Genomic DNA, 5,701 nt, shown 5'->3' on the forward strand with positions numbered 1-5,701 from the left:
GTGATTGTGGTTGGCAGATACCTCAGTGTACTGTGGGATGTAGAACACTTAGTTCTCTCAGAATCCACGTGAATGCATCGCCTGCGTTGTGGCCGAGCGGTTCTAGGCGCTTCAATCTGGAACCGCGCGATCGCTACTGTCGCAGGTTCCAATCCTGAGTTCTGAGTTGTAGGGCACTGATGACCTCAGATGTTAAGTCCCATAGTGCTCAGAGCCATTTGAACCATTTGAAGCTGAATGCTTCACTTCGGTCGCCTCCCTCGAACTCCTCCAACAGGGTGACTGATTTAGATGTGCGTTTCCGCCCAACCGCTGTAAATCTCCCGCTGGCCGCTACGCGGAACACAAACCACAACCACTCTAATAAGTTAAAATGCCCACAAGGTGATAATGACAGGCTCACCTGTCATGGATACTCAACGAAATCAAGCATTCCAATGGTGAGCGGCATGGGTGCTCAGCGATAGTAAGCATCCCGATGGGAACAAAATAGTATTACCTCAAAATCTTGTTACCGGATCACGTTAAACGTCGATTCTAAGCAGACACTGGAACCGGTAACCACGTTACACTCTACAGGCCAATTTGGAAGAGTGAAGTAGGTATCCCACTGCTGTCCAGGGCGCCTCCAGACACACTTTCGCTCAGTTCGAAGCGGGACTCAAGAATGAAGACAGCTCTACCCCAGCCAATGAGATTCCAGGCCGAAAGCGTTTGTGGAAACCTCATGGACAGTGGTGGTATACCACCATACGACCCGACAAATAGGAGTCATGCTCCGGGGTGCCATTACTTTTCACAGTAAGGCCTCTTTGGTTGTCAGCCACGACACCCTTACAGCACAACAGTCCAAGACATTGCACGTGCTGTTTTTTTTTTTTTTTTTTTTTTTTTTTTTTTTTTTTTTGTTCTTCATGAGAAGCCATTCTGGTCTGACACTTCAGAAAGACAATGCCTGTCAGCACACGGCGAGAGTTTCTACTGCTTGTCTTCGTCCTTGCCAAACCATACCTCGGCCGGCAAGATCGCCTGGTCTCTCTCCAACTGAGAACGTTCGGAGCATTATGGGCAGCACCTCATCTGCATGGATACTCTGCAAATTACATTGAAGTGCCTGGCAGAGGGATCATAGAACCACCTTCACAATCCTCTATTATTCGAAACTCATAAACCTCGCGGAAACAACGAACACCCTTATCTTTTCGTACGAGCTCTGCTTTCCCTTATCATGGTGATCGTTTCTCCCTGTGTAGTCAGTGTCAACAATATATTTTCGCATTCGGAGGGGAAGGTTGGTGAATTTCATGACAAGATTCCGTCGGAACGAAAAACGGCTTTCTTTTAATGATGTCCAGCCCAAATCCTGTATCATTTCTGTGGCACTCTCTCCCATATTTCGCGATAATACAATACGTGCTGCCCTTCTTTGAACTTTTTCGATGTACTCAGTCAGTCGTATCTGGTAAGGAACCCACACCACGCAGCAGTATTCTAAAAGAGGACGGACAAACGTAATGTAGTCAGTCTCGTTAGTAGATCTGTTACATTTTCTATGTGTCCTACCAATAAAACGGAGTCTTTGGTTAGCCGTCCCCACAACATTTTCTTTGTGTTCCTTCCAATTTTTGGTTGTTCGTAATTGTAATTCCTAGGCATTTAGTTGAATCTACGGCCTTCATATTTGACTGATTTATCGTGTAACCGAAGTTTAACTGATTCCTTTTAGCACTCAAATGGATGACCTCACGCTTTTCGTTATTTAGGGTCAATTGACAATTTTCGCAGTATACATATTTTCTAAATCGTGTTGTAATTTGTTTTGCTGTTCTCACGACTTTACTAGTCGATAAACGACAGCGTCATCTGCAAACAATCTATGACAGCTACTCAGATTGTCTTCAAAATCGTTTATAAATATAAGGAATAGAAAAGGGCCTATAACACTACCTTTGGAACGCCAGAAGTCACTTCTGTTTTACTCGATGGCTTTCCGTCGATTGCTACGAACTGTGACTTCCCTGACAGCAAATCACAAATCCAGTCACAAAACTGAGACGATATTCCAAAGCACGCAATTTCACTAAAAGCCGCTCATGTGGTACAGTGTCAAAAGCCTTCTGGATATCCAGAAATACGGAATCGATCTGAAATCACTTGTCAATAGCAGTCAACACTTCACATGTTACATAAGAACGATCTTCACTAAATCCATGTTCACTGTGTGTCAATAGGTCGTTTTCTTCGAGGTAATTCATAATGTTATCCTACTACCTTTCTTGAATATTGGTGTGACCTGTGCAACTTTCCAGTCTTTGGGTATGGATCTTTCGTCGGGATTTCGCCGATCTAACGCGTCAGTTCGACAGAATTTTGGCACGATATACCTCAGGAGAACATCCAATAACTGTACTTAATAATGCCGAATCGAATAAATACCTGAATAAGCACCAGATGTGGATCAACGCGTTACTTACTTGCTCGATTTCTGAAGCACTTTGTGTTGGATAAATCATCCACATTGTTCTGTACATGTACTACACATCGACGGATTTTCGTCTCATTCGCATTATTCTTTCATGGCCTATAGTTTTTATGTGTGTTATAACGTATATCCATACTCCCAGAATGACTAAGAAGATGCGTTATAAATATGGTGAAAATACTGTTTAATTATTTGCAGTATCCTTAATATGGGAAAACCAATAATAATTAGTCTACAACAGATTGCTGTTCATAAAGGACTGTCATCTGTTTTTTGCAAAGCATTTGCTGAAGAGAACGCTTCTGCTCATATAATGTGTTTACCTTTAATCAGTTTCAACAGATGGTTCAAATTGCTCTGAGCCCTATAGGACTTAACATCTGAAGTCATCAGTCCCCTAGACCTGGAACTACATAAGCCTAACTAACCTGAGGACATCACACACATCCATGCCCGAGGCAGGATTCGGACCTGCGACCGTAGCAGCAGCCCATTCCCGGACTGAAGCGCCTAGAACCATTCGGCCATTGCGTCCGGCAAATTCCAATAGATCATCGAACATTGAGAACAGCTGAAATCTCTCAAATTGAATGAAGCTCCATGGCTCGACCGATCCCTTAACACGGTGCATTGTATTTGCAGCTGCGTTAGCAGTTCTGTTAACTATAATCCATTGCCCATCGCACGAACAAAAGCCCTGCCCTGTAGTTGGAAGAAATCACAGATCGTACCCGGTATCCTTGATATCGATTTGTTATAGAATCTTCGAATATATTCTAAATTAAAAAATAACGAGGTATCTCTGACAGAATGACCTCCCCATGGCAACCTGTATGATTTCCGAAAACAATGATCACGTGAAACCCAACTCGCTATTTTATCAGATGACTGCTAAAAGTAATGGACGAAGGCAGATAAATGCAGTATTTTTCGATTTTCGAAAAGTATTTGATTCAGTACCACGGCTATACTATTATCAAAAGTAAGGCACTATGAGGTATCAATGAAAATTTGCGTCAGTTGAGGATATTTGATAAGGAGAATGTAGCTTGTAATCTTGGATGAAGAGTCATCATTAAATATCAATGTAACTTAGATTGTGCCCCAGGGAAGTGTCTTGGAAGCCTTGCTGTTGATATTGTGCAGGGATATGCTAAAGTCCGTATTATTTCAAAAGTCAATATTTCACGGAATAATGCAGGTAGAGAGAGCCGCACGCGGTAGCCGATTTGTCTTGGGCGCCTTGCCACGGTTCGCACGGCTCCCCTCGGAGGTTCGAGTCCTTCCTCGGGCCACGGGTGTGTGTTTTGTCCGTAATGTAAGTCAGTTTAAGTTAGGGACCGATGGTCTCAGCTGTTTGGTCCCATAGGAGCTTACCACAAATTTCCCAAATTTAGGTTTTTACTGAAACTAAAGAAAGTGCAAATGACAAATAATCCTGAGTTAATAACGAGCATCAAAACCGTTATAGGGATTAGTGAACACAGGGTTGTCGTAGTGAGACTGTATATTGTAATCCCGAAATCCTCGAAAAACAAACAAAAAGTATACCTATTCAAAAATGCTGATAAAAATTCACTTGACGCCTTCCTGAGAGACTCATTCCAAATTAATAATATAAGTGTAGACCAGAAGTCGTTTGCATTCAAAAAATAGTATCGGCAGCAATTGAGAGATTTATACGAAATAAACTAAGAAACGGCGGAGCTGATCCTCCGTGGTACACAAAACGGGTTAGAACACTGTTGCAGAAACAACGAAACAAACATGCCAAATTTAAACAGACGCAAAATCCCTAAGATTGCGCTAAATTCCGGGCTTCTCTAAAGGATAGCCAGAGTTCAATGCGAGATGCCTATAACAGTTTCCACGACGAAACTTTGTCTCGAAACCTGGCAAACAAATCCAAGATATTCTGGTCGTATATGAAGTATGCTAGTGGCAATTTACAATCAATGCCTCCTACATCTACATCTACGTCTACATGACTACTCTGCAATTCACATTTAAGTGCTTGGCAGAGGGTTCATCGAACCACAATCATACTATCTCTCTACTATTCCACTCCCGAACAGCGAGCGGGAGAAATTAACACCTAAACCTTTCTGTTCGAGCTCTGATTTCTCTTATTTTATTTTGATGATCATTCCTACATATGTAGGTTGGGCTCAACAAAATATTTTCGCATTCGGAAGAGAAAGTTGGTGACTGGCACAACTTGACCAGAAGAAGGAATCGGTTGGTAGGACATGTTCTGAGGCATCAAGAGATCGCCAATTTAGTATTGGAGGCCAGTGTGGAGGGTAAGAATCGTAGAGGGAGGCCAAGAGATGAATACACCAAGCAGACTCAGAAGGATCTAGGTTGCAGTAGGTACTGGGAGATGAAGAATCTTGCACATGATAGAGTAGCAGGGAGAGGTGCATCAAACCAGTCTCAGGACGGAAGACCACAACAACAACCACAACAACAACAGTGTAATGGACGAAATGCGATGATTCCGAGTTCGTAATAACCTTACCAACAAAGATATGCCTATGAGGGAGGAGCTTACTGCAACATCTCTCAGAAATACTTCACATAGGGTAATGGAGGAAACGCGATGATTCTGGCTTTGTAGTAACCATACCAACAAAGAGAAGCAAATGAGTGAAAAGCTTTCTTCAGCTTCTCTCAGAAATACTGCATATAGGGTAAAGGGTGAAGTGCGATGTTTCTGGCTTCATAGTAACCATACCAACAAAGACATGCAAAGGAGGGAGGAACTTTCTGTAGCTTCTCTCAGAAATATTTCACATAGGGTAATGCATGAAACGTGATGATTCTGTCTGTGTAGTAATCATACCAACAATTAGACGCAAATGAGGGAGGAGCCTTCTGTGGCTCCCCTCATAAATACTTCACATCAGGTAAATGCTGAAATGTCATGATTGGGTCTGTGTACTAATCATACCAACAAACAGATACAAGTGAGGGAGGAGCTTTCTGCAACATCTCTCAGAAATACTTCAAATAGGGTAATAGAAGAAATGCGATTATTCTGGCTGTGTACTAACCATACCAACAAAGAGACGCAAGTGAGGGAGGAGCTTTCTGTGGCTTCTCCCACAAAAACTTCACATCAAGTAATGGATGAAATGAAATGATTGTGTCTGTGTACTAATCATAGCAACAAACAGATGCAAGTGTGGGAGGAGCTTTCTGCAGCTTCTCTCTGAA

This window comes from Schistocerca gregaria, unplaced genomic scaffold (genome assembly GCF_023897955.1).
Source record: "Schistocerca gregaria isolate iqSchGreg1 unplaced genomic scaffold, iqSchGreg1.2 ptg000491l, whole genome shotgun sequence".
NCBI lineage: Eukaryota > Metazoa > Arthropoda > Insecta > Orthoptera > Acrididae > Schistocerca > Schistocerca gregaria.